The following is a 12,313-nucleotide window of genomic DNA, read 5'->3' as shown; positions in this document are numbered from 1 at the left end:
ATGATAGAATGTCCTTGTGATACCTATTCTGGAGCAACAATTTGGTGGAATTGTTATCCCAGAAACTTCAATCACTTACCTTCTTTGCTTCATCCTAAGGAAAAAGTAAAATTCTTTTAGTTAATCAATTCAAGAAACCAAAAATTATTTAAAATAACGTATTATCCAATTATCAATAATAATACCTTGTTTCATTGAATTATCATGAATCTAGTTTTTCTCTTAAACCGAACTTACGATGTTTTAACACAAACACCCCCCCAAATTGATGTTCATTTAGTCCTTTTATGTAATCTGAACTTATTTATATACCTTAAATACTAAAACTAATTTTAGACATTATGCTTCTATTATTGCTATAGTTTTTTTCAACAACAAATTGAACAAAACAAAGGAAGACCCAACAGAGCAAATGTCCTAATGAATACATTGTTAGAAAACTTAAATCAATCTAATGCCTACTAACCTGTGGAAGCTATTGGATCACCTCACAATTGGCATTATGAGAGCAAAAAATAGCTCAATGACCACAAATCCAGCTTTCGATTTATCTCATATTCCAATCACTCCCATAAATCTCAACTACTATCCATCTCTTTGAACCCTACCCTAAAACAAGTAGAGGGGTGTAGAAGAAAAAGGGCACAGAAGGAGAAAGAGAGCCACGATCAAAGCTTCATCCAACGACCAAGCTCTAGATCCATCCATGAAAAAATTGAAGAAATAAAAAACAATTCAACAAAATAACTAATCAAACAATATATAAGATCAAGTGTGTATGAGTATTAATAGCTCAATAGTTCAGTGTATATTATACAAAACTGAGTATTAAAATCAACAGAAAATTACAAAACTCAAATTTAACTACACAAAAACGATTTGATTAAAATTTTAAAGCATTGTAGAAACACGCAAACCCTAGTGAGAAATCAGAAACACAATTGTAAACCCTAACAAAATCATGGCATACTGAAAATGAAGAACCTAACAGAAAATAAAAAAATAATCTCTCTTCATAAAAATGGAGTTCAAAAAAAGAATTAAAATTATTAAAAACTACTATGAATTACATATTAGAAAACCAAATTCAATCTAATGCCTACAATTTCTAGGATATTTGGAGAGCAATTGAAGAGTTTCTGTATGGAGTGTATATAGCTCTTATTATGTGTCTCAAGATCATTGTGTGTTTTATCCACATGCTTCTGTTTTAGTTGCTGATAGAACTAAAAGATTTGCCTCCTTTTAACTAAGAAAGCTATAAAAAAAGTATGCATTTATGTACAACGAAGGTAGGTTTCTTTAATCTCCAAAGAAAAATTAACTAGTTAGGAGCAGAGTCTATAACACTTTTAAGTTACTGATTTTATTAAAAGTTGTTCCAGGGTTCATGATCATCCGAAGATCTTATTTATAATGGTAAGCGAGTATTATTGATCAAATTCTTCTCATTTTTTGATGATAAATAAATTTTAACTTAATATATTCTCTAAGAAGAAAACCCAATAATTCTTACCTTAACATGCTTAAAACATTCCTCCTGCTGTTGCACCCACTTCACTTTATCCTCTTACTTTCTGTAAATCCCGGTTAAATTAGTAGATAATTAGTCAATAAATTAGTTTTTAATAAGAAAGATTAGAAATGCAAATATTATATCAAATTAGGATAGAGCTCATCGAAATGAGAATTTTGACACCAATTTCAAAGGGAACGGTCCAAGATTGGACCGAACGGGCCGAACCGATTGAACCGGGCCCAAACCAGGCCTTGGGCCCAACCGGGCCAGCCTTTTAAGTGAGCCCAACGCTTTTCTCTTCTTCATTTCAGCAGCACGAAGATCAAAGCCTTCCAAGGAAGGAAAGAAGAGAAAATCACCAAGAACCCTTACGGTGAACTTCGAACGCCGTAACTCCTCCGTTCAAGCTCCGATCGCCGCACCGTTTGCGGCCACGCGTTCACCGCATCGAGCTCTACGTTTCTACCAGAACAATTTCATAGGTAACATGCTATTTTATCTCAGCCTCTTCATCCCCAATTTTCGGAGGATTTTGTGGAGATTTTTAATTTCTTTCTTCTTTGATGTTTTAGGATCCAATTAGCTTGAGGAAAACGTTTACTCTTGCTTATGTGAAGCTTGGGTAAGGTGAGGATACCATAATTCCATTTTAATTTTATTGAATTTGAGCTTTGAATATTAAATTGGGTATACATGTGTTATAAATGTGTATTAGGTGGTGAATAAAAAATTGGAGCTTGAAATTGTGAATACTGGAACTTGGAGGAAGCAGATTAGTTGAGGTTTTGAGGGCTATGTTCTTTTAGGAAAATTGTCTTGGAATAATACTTGGGAATCGGCTAAGGTATGGTTTAGGTTTCTTGCATTTAATATATAATGTTCTGTGAAAACTTAGGCTAGATGACCATAGGATAAGTTGGAATGCAGGTGTATGTTTAATGTTTAGTAATTTGTCGATGAATATATTTGGTTGAAGTTTATTGGATAATTAGTTATTAATTTTGGATGGTGAATGTTGTTATATTAATTTGGAGAGAATTATGGTTGAATGTTATTATTGATGAACATGGTTGGTTTGGTGCTTGTTGATTAACTAATGATTTGGTGAATTATTGATTTGAGGTATTTTGTGTTAGAAGCCTAGGATTAGTGAACTATGATCCTTAGTTGAATTTTGGTTGTTGGATTTGAATATTGTACGAGTATAATTGTTGATTTGAGGTAGATTTATTGTGGTGACTGTTATGACGATGAGGAAGGGTATGTTGAATTGAAAAGAAAGCAGGTTTGGACCCGAAAAGGGTGGCAAAGTCCGAGTTTTAGAGGAGATGCTGGCGAAATTTTATAAAAATTAGAGATTTTGTTTATATGATTATTTAAAAAGATTTAGATTCAAAGGTTATATGGTTTGATTTAGAGTTGTTAAGAAAATAAGCATGTTTTAAGTTTGATTCATTTAGAAAAGAATGAATTATGTTTTGAATTGGAACTATTGATGGACGGAATGGGAGGTGTGATAATGAAGGATAAGGATTGAATATGATTGATGTATGATGATGAATGAGTTGCGATTGAGAATGATGTGGATGTTAATGAATTATAATTGAATTATTTATATGGCTTATGAATTTGAATGATCTGAGACACGAGATTCCCTGGATAAAGTGCCGTGGCTTGCCACCACGTGTACCAAATTGAAAACTCGATACTCTGTTGACCCTACGACGTAAGTGTGACCGGGCACTATATAAATTCCCGGGAATGTTACCCCCATTGAGCAATTGGTGCACGAAATTGTGATCCTCAACAATGGCGCCAAAGACTTGGTGCTCTCAAACGTGAATCACACTTTGTCACAACTTCGCACAACTAACCAGCAAATGCACTGGGTCGTCCAAGTAATAAACCTTACGTGAGTAAGGGTCGATCCCACGGAGATTGTCGGCTTGAAGCAAGCTATGGTCACCTTGTAAATCTCAGTCAGGCGGATTCAGATGGTTATAGTAATTGATAATTAAAATATAAATAAAATATAGGATAGAGGTACTTATGTAATTCATTGGTGAGAATTTCAGATAAGCGTATGGAGATGCTTTGTTCCTTCTGATTCTCTGCTTTCCTATTGTCTTCATCCAATCCTTCATACTCCTTTCCATGGCAAGCTGTATGTAGGGCATCACCGTTGTCAATGGCTACATCCCATCCTCTCTGTGAAAATGGTCCAATGCACTGTCACTGCATGGCTAATCATCTGTCGGTTCTCGATCATACTGGAATAGGATTTACTATCCTTTTGCGTCTGTCACTACGCCCAGCACTCGTGAGTTTGAAGCTCGTCACAGCCATCCCTTCCCAGATCCTACTCGGAATACCACAGACAAGGTTTAGAATTTCCGGATCTCGGGAATGGCCATCCTGGGTTCTAACTTATACTACGAAGACTCTAATATCTCAGACTCAGTCCCCTGTATTAGATATCTAAGAGATATTCATTCTATCTCATCTTCATATAGAACGGAAGTGGATGTCAGGCACGCGTTCATGGGTGAGAATGGTGATGAGCATCACATAATCATCACATTCATCATGTTCTTGGGTGCAAATGAACATCTTAGAATAGGAATAAGCTTGAATTGAATAGAAAAACAATAGTACTTTGCATTAATTCATGAGGAACAGCAGAGCTCCACACCTTAATCTATGGTGTGTAGAAACTCTACCGTTGAAAATACATAAATGATGAAGGTTCAGGCATGGCCGAATGGCCAGCCCCCAAAAAGGTCTAAGATAGCATAAAACTGATCAAAGATGTTTAATACAATAGTAAAAGGTCCTATTTATATCAGACTATTTACTAGGGTTTACAGAAATGAGTAAATCATGCAGAAATCCACTTCTGGGGCCCACTTGGTGTGTGCTTGGGCTGAGCATTGAGCTTTACACATGTAGAGGTCTTTCTTGGAGTTGACTGCCAGTTTGTAACCTGTTTCTGGCGTTTAACTCTACTTTGCAACCTGTTTCTGGCGTTTGACTCTAGAATGTAGCATGGAACTGGCGTTGAACGCCAGTTTGTGTCATCTAAACTCGGGCAAAGTATGGACTATTATATATTGCTGGAAAGCCCTGAATGTCTACTTTCCAACGCAATTGAGAGCGCGCCATTTGGACTCTTGTATCTCCAGAAAATCTACTTTGAGTGCAGGGAGGTCAGAATCCAACAACATCTGCAGTCCTTCTTCAACCTCTGAATTTGATTTTTGTTCAAGTCCCTCAATTTCAACCAGAAAATACCTGAAATCATAGAAAAACACACAAAATCATAGTAAAGTCCAGAAATGTGATTTTTATTTAAAAACTAATAAAAATATACTAAAAACTAAATAAATCCTACTAAAAACTATGTAAAAACAATGCCAAAAAGCGTATAAATTATCCGCTCATCACAACACCAAACTTAAATTGTTGCTTGTCCCCAAGTAACTAAAAATCAAATAGGATAAAAAGAAAAGAATATACTATAAATTCCAAAATATCAATGAAACTTAGCTCCAACTAGATGAGCAGGACTAGTAGCTTTTTGCCTCTTGAATAGTTTTGGCATCTCACTTTGTCCATTGAAGTTCAGAATGATTGACATCTATAGGAACTTAGAATTCAGATAGTGTTATTGATTTTCCTAGTTCAGTATGTTGATTCTTGAACACAGCTACTTTATGAGTCTTGGCCGTGCTCCTCCCTCATAGCTCTTTGATCTTCTCTAATTTCATGGAGGATGATGGAGTGCTCTTGGTGCTCCATCGTTAGTTGTCCCATGTTGGAGCTTAATTCTTCTAGGGAAGTGTTGATTTGTTCCCAATAGTTCTGTGGAGGAAAGTGCATCCCTTGAGGCATCTCAGGGATTTCATGATGAGGAATTTTCTCATGCTCTTGTTGAGATCCATGGTCTCTTGTTTGCTCCATCCTCTTCTTAGTGATGGGCTTGTCCTCTTCAATGAGGATGTCTCCCTCTATGTCAATCCCAGCCGAATTACATAGGTGGCAGATGAGATGAGAAAAGGCTAACCTTGCCAAAGTGGAGGACTTGTCAGCCACCTTGTAGAGTTCTTGAGGTATAATCTCATGAACCTCTACTTCCTCTCCAATTATGATACTATGGATCATGATGGCCCGGTCTATAGTAACTTCAGACCGGTTGCTAGTAGGAATGATTGAGCGTTGAATAAACTCTAACCATCCTCTAGCTACAGGCTTGAGGTCCAGTCTTCTCAATTGAACCAGCTTGCCTCTTGAGTCAACTTTCCATTGAGCTCCTTCTACACATATGTCCATGAGGACTTAGTCCAACCTTTGATCAAAGTTGACCCTTCTAGTGTAGGGGCGTGCGTTTTCTTCCATCATTGGCAAGTTGAACGCCAGCCTTACATTTTTCGGATTGAAATCTAAGTATTTTCCCCGAACCATGGTAAGCCAATGCTTTGGATTTGGGTTCACACTTTGATCATGGTTCCTAGTGATCAATGCATTTGCATAGAACTCTTGAACCATTAAGATCCTGACTTGTTGAATGGGGTTGGTGAGAACTTCCCAACCTCTTCTTTGGATCTCAAGTCGGATCTCCGGATACTCATTCTTTTTGAGCTTGAAAGGAACCTCAGAGATCACTTTCTTCTTAGCAACAACTTCATAGAAGTGGTCTTGATGGACCTTTGAGATGAATCTCTCCATCTCCCATGGCTTAGAGGTGGAAACAATTGCCTTTCCTTTCCTCTTTCTTGAGGATTCTCTGGCCTTAGGTGCCATTGATGGTTATGGAAAAACAAAAAGCAATGCTTTTTACCACACCAAACTTAAAATGTTTGCTCGTCCCCGAGCAAAAGAAGAAAGAAAGAAGGAGAAGAAGAAGAAGAATGGAGGAGAGGGAGAGATGTGTGTATTCGGCCAAGAGAAGAAGAAAGGGTTGTGTTGTGTGAAAATGAAGAAGGAATGAGGGGTTTATATAGGAGTGGGGTGGGGGTTAGGGTTCGGCTTAGGGTTGGGTTTGAGAGGAAAAAGAGTTTGAATTTTGGAGGTAGGTGGGGTTAATGGGGAAGAGTGGATGGATGTGAGTGGTTAACAGGTGATGGAGAAGAGTGATTGAGGTGATTGGTGAAGGGTATTTGGGAAAGAGAGATATGAAAAAGGTGTGAAAAGGAGAGAAGAAGGTAGGTGGGGATCCTGTGGGGTCCACAGATCCTGAGGGGCCAAGGACTTAACATCCCTGCTCCAATTAGGCGTGTAAAACGCCCTTGCTGTGCAATCCTAGCATTTAACGCCAGACTGCTGCTTGTTTCTGGCGTTAAATGCCCAAATGTAGCCTGTTTCTGGCGTTTAACGCCAGGTAGATGCTTGTTTCTGGCGTTAAACGCCAGCTTGGTGCCTATTTCTGGTGTTAAACGCCAGACAGATGCTTGTTTCTGGCGTTTAAACGCCAGACTGCTCCTCCTCCAGGGTGTGCTATTTTTAATGCTGTTTTTCATTCTGTTTTTGAATTTTCAGTAGTTTTTGTGACTTCACATGATCATCAACCTAATAAAACACGAAATAACAATAAAAATAAAATTAAATAACATTGGGTTGCCTCCCAACAAGCGCTTCTTTAATGTCAATAGCTTGACAGTGAGCTCTCATGGAGCCTCACAGATGTTCAGAGCAAGGTTGGAACCTTCCAACACCAAACTTAGAGTTTGAATATAGGGGTTTAACACCAAACTTAGAGTTTGGTTGTGGCCTCCCAACACCAAACTTAGAGTTTGACTGTGGGGGCTTTGGTTGACTCTGCAGTGAGAGAAGCTTTTCATGCTTCTGATGAGAGAACTTTTGCGTGGTTTAGAAATTCGCAGATAAATCCTCGTTGCAAGTATAGTTTCTAAACCTTCAAAAGTCCTTTCATACAAACGTTTTGGTTGTAACAAGTAACAAACCCCTTTAAAATTGATAACCGAGTATTTAAACCTCGGGTCGTCTTCTCAAGGAACTGCAGGGAAGTATGTTCTTATTATTGGTTATGAGTCTTGTAAATTGGGGGTTTTGAAAGTAAGGAAGAAGTATGACAAGTAAAATAAATAAATAACTATAAAATAAACTCTTGGCAAAGTATGAAAATCCGGAAGTCCTATCCTAGTTATCCTTATCAATGGTGATGAGAATTATATTTTTGCTCCCACTAAGTCAACCTCTAACTATGAAGGTAAGTCAAGTGGACTAATTAGCAAAAATAACAATTATCAATCACGATGAGTTTGACAACTCAAGAGTTACCAATTAATCAGCCAAAGCCAAAAGGGAAAAATATCTACTTGATTGAAAATAATTTGGATACATTGAAAGCATCAATAACATGAATTTGAAGAAAGCAATCTTAAATCTGAAATACCTCAAGTTATATTAAAATAGAAATTCAAATCTTAACATAGAGTTCATAAACCAATAATTAACAAACTAAAATAAAATAATAGAATAAATAAAAGTAGAAGAGAAAATAAATTAAAGGAACATTGAACCTGTGACGAAGAAGAAATAATCCTAGATCCTAAAACTAAAGCCTAAGAGAAAGGAGAGAACCTCTCTCTTTAAAAACTACATCTAAATTAGTAAAAGTGAATAATGAGCTGATCCTCATGAATGGATGCATTCCCCCACTTTATAGCCTCTAATATGTGTTTTCTGGGCCGCAAACTGGGTCGAAAACAGCCCAGAAATCGCTGGAGAAGAAATCTGCCACGCTGATTTTCGGCACTGCGACGTGTCTGCGTGGAGCACGCATTCGCATCACCTAGCTTCAGGGCAACTATGGCATATTATATATCAAATAGAAGCCCCGGATGTTAGCTTTCCAACGCAACTAGAACCGCGTCATTTGGACCTCTGTAGCTCAAGTTATGACCGTTTTAGTGCGAGAGGGTCAGGCTGACAACTTTGCAGTTCCTTCAACTTCTTGTATTCCTTCCTCTTTTGCATGCTTCCTTTCCATCCTCTGAGCCATTCCTACCCTGTAATCTCTGAAATCACTTAACACACATATCAAGGCATCGAATGGTGATAAGAGGGAATTAATTTTTAGTAATTTAAAGGCTTGAGAAGCAAGTTTTCAATCATAGCACAAAATCAGGAAGGAAAATGTAAAACCATGCAAATAGTATGAATAAGTGGGTAAAGAGTTGATAAAAACCACTCAATTGAGCATAAGATAAACCATAAAATAGCGGTTTATCAGCTTCCTCACCATGGTTACAGAGGGAGATCCTTGAGTTTTAAACACAAGGTTGTCCTCATTCAGTTGAAGGACTAACTCTCACCTGTCCACATCAATCACAGCTTTTGCTATGGCTAGGAAGGGTCTTCCAAAGATGATGGATTCATCCTCATCCTTTCCAGTGTCTAGGATTATGAAATCAGCAGGGATGTAAAGGCCTTCAACCTTTACTAACACGTCCTCTACCAGTCCATAAGCCTATTTTCTTGAGTTGTCTGCCATCTCTAATGAGATTCTGGCAGCTTGCACCTCAAAGATCCCAAGTTTCTCCATTACAGAGAGTGGCATTAAGTTTATTCCTGACCCCAGGTCACACAGAGCCTTCTCAAAGGTCATGGTGCCTATGTTACAGGGAATTAGGAATTTACCAGGATCCTGTTTCTTTTGAGGTAATTTCTGCCTATCAAATGCATTTAGTTCATTGGTGAGCAATGGAGGTTCATCTTCCCAAGTCTCATTACCAAATAATTTAGCATTCAGCTTCATGATTGCACCAAGGTACTTAGCAACTTGCTCTTCAGTAACGTCTTCATCCTCTTCAGAGGAAGAATACTCATCAGAGCTCATGAAGGTCAGAAGGAGGTTCAATGGAATTTTTATGGTCTCTAGATGAGCCTCAGATTCCTTTGGTTCCTCAAAGGGAAACTCCTTATTGGTCACTGAATGTCCCAGGAGGTCTTCCTCACTAGGATTCACGTCCTCCTCCTCCCTTGTAGGTTCGGCCATGATGGTCAAATCAATGGCCTTGCACTCTCTCTTTGGATTTTCTTCTGTATTGCTTGGGAGAGTACTAGGAGGAGTTTCAGTGACCCTTTTACTCAGCTGGCCCACTTGTGCCTCCAAATTTCTAATGGAGGACCTTGTTTCATTCATGAAACTTACAGTGGCCTTAGATAGATCAGAGACTATATTCGCTAAGCTAGATAGATTCTGCTCAGAATTCTCTGTCTGTTGCTGAGTGGATGATGGAAAAGGCTTGCTATTGCTAAACCTGTTTCTTCCACCATTATTAAAGCCTTGTTGAGACTTTTGTTGATCCTTCCATGAGAAATTTGGATGATTTCTCCATGAGGGATTATAGGTATTTCCATAGGGTTCACCCATGTAATTTACCTCTGCTATTGCAGGATTCTCAGGATCATAAGCTTCTTCTTTAGAAGATGCCTCTATAGTACTGTTGGATGATTCCTTTAATCCATTCAGACTCTGAGAGATCATATTGACTTGCTAAGTCAATATTTTGTTCTGAGCCAATATGGCATTCAGAGCATCAATTTCAAGAACTCCCTTCCTTTGAGGCGTCCCATTACTTATAGGATTCCTCTCAGAAGTGTACATGAACTGGTTATTAGCAACCATGTCAATGAGTTCCTGAGCTTCTGCAGGCGTTTTCTTTAGGTGAATGGATCCACCTGCAGAATGGTCCAATGACATCTTAGATAATTCAGATAGACCATCATAGAATATATCCAGGATGGTCCATTCTGAAAGCATGTCAGAAGGACACTTTTTGGTCAGTTGCTTATATCTCTCCCAAGCTTCATAGAGGGATTCACCTTCTTTCTGTCTGAAGGTTTGAACATCCACTCTAAGCTTACTAAGTTTTTGAGGAGGAAAGAACTTGGCTAAGAAAGCCGTGACCAGCTTATCCCAAGAGTTCAGGCTATCTTTAGGTTGAGAGTCCAACCATATTCTAGCCCTGTCTCTTACAGTAAACGGGAAAAGCTTAAGCCTGTAGACTTCGGGATCAACCCATTGGTCTTAACAGTATCACAGATCTGCAAGAATTCAGTTAAGAACTGAAAAGGATCTTCTGATAGAAGTCCATGAAACTTGCAATTCTGTTGCATCAGAGAAACTAATTGAGGTTTAAGCTCAAAATTGTTTGCTCCAATGGTAGGGATTGAGATGCTTCTTCCATGTAAATTGGAATTTGGTGCAGTAAAGTCACCAAGCATCTTCCTTGCATTGTTATTATTTTCGGCCATATCTCCTTCTTTTTCAAAAATTTTTGTCAGATTTTCTCCAGAGAGTTGTGCTTTAGCTTCCCTTAGCTTCCTCTTTAGAGTCCTTTCAGGTTCAGGATCAGCTTCAACAAGAATGTTCTTATCCTTGTTCCTGCTCATATGAAAAAGAAGAGAACAAAAAATAATAGGGATCCTCTTTGCCACAGTAGAAAGGTTCCTTTATGTGAGTAGAAGAGAAGAAAAAGAATTCGAATACATAAAGAGGGAGAGGGTTCGAATTTTCAGGAAGAAGAAAAGTGTTAGTAGATAAATAAATAATTAGAAGGAGATGAGAGGAAGAAGAATTCAAAAATTAAATAAAATAAAAATATTTATTTTTTTGTTTTTATTTTAAAATTAAAGTTAAAAATTCGAAAATTTTAAAAAGAAAAATGAAATTAAATTAAAATTTAAATCAATTAGTTAATTAAAAAGGAATTTTGAAAAAGAGGAAGGTGATTTTTGAAAATTAGAGAGAGAATTAGTAGGTAGTTTTGAAAAAGATATGATTGAAATAGTAAACTTTAAAATCAAATAAAAAGTTAAGTGGTTAATTGAAAAAGATTTGAAAATCAAATTTTGAAAAGATAAGAAGTTAGAAAAGAAGTTAGAAAAGATTTTGAAATTGATTTTGAAAAAGATGTGATTGAAACTTATTTTGAAAAAGATTTGAAAAATAAATTCAAAAAGATTTGATTTTGAAAATTAAAGTTGGTTACTTGACTAACAAGAAACAAAAAGATATGATTTAAAATTTAAAGATTGAACCTTTCTTAAGAGGCAAGTAACAAACTTTAAAATTTTTGAATCAATCACATTAATTGTTAGTATAGAGTTTGAAATTATGAAGCAAAATAAGAAAAAGATTTTTGAAAATCAATTTGAAATTTTCGAAAATTATGAAAGAAAAATGAAAAAGATTTGATTTTTGAAAAAGATTTGAAAAAGATAGAAATTTTGAATTGAAAATTTGATTTGACTCATAAGAAACAACTAAATTTTAAAAAGTTTTGAAAAGTCAACTCCAATTTTCGAAAATTATGAGTGAGAAAAGGAAAAGATATTTTTTTTTTATTTTTGAATTTTTAATAAGGAGAGAGAAAAACACCAAAAAGACTCAATGCATTAAAATTTTGGATCAAAACACACAATGCATGCAAGAACACTATGAATGTCAAGATGAACACCAAGAACACTTTGAATGTCAAGATGAACATCAAGAACATATTTTTGAAAATTTTTAAGAAAAGAAAAACATGCAAGACACCAAACTTAGAAATTTTTAATGTTGAGACACTAACAAATTGAAAAGGCATATGAAAAACAAGAAAAGACAAAAAGCAAGAAAAATTAAAGATCAAACATAGAAAATCATCAAGAACAACTTGAAGATCATGAAGAACAATGCATGAGTTTTCGAAAATTTAAAGAAAATTAAAGGCATGCAATTGACACCAAACTTAAAAATTGACACAAGACTCAAACAAGAAACACAAA

General features: G+C 36.6%; 1 non-coding gene across 1 annotated transcript; it reads left to right on the top strand.

Annotated features, from left to right (window-relative positions):
- The first annotated feature begins 10,298 nt into the window (after positions 1-10,298).
- On the top strand, positions 10,299-10,406 carry LOC148547665 (small nucleolar RNA R71). Its single transcript, XR_015897699.1, has one exon. It is a non-coding gene; the product is annotated as a small nucleolar RNA R71 (small nucleolar RNA).
- Positions 10,407-12,313: the final 1,907 nt, after the last annotated feature.

The sequence above is a fragment of the Arachis ipaensis genome, chromosome B8 (assembly GCF_059453495.1).
Source record: "Arachis ipaensis isolate K30076 ecotype BB chromosome B8, ASM5945349v1, whole genome shotgun sequence".
NCBI lineage: Eukaryota > Viridiplantae > Streptophyta > Magnoliopsida > Fabales > Fabaceae > Arachis > Arachis ipaensis.
The sequence above is the reverse complement of the archived record's forward strand: the minus strand, read 5'-3'. Positions and strand labels throughout refer to the sequence as shown.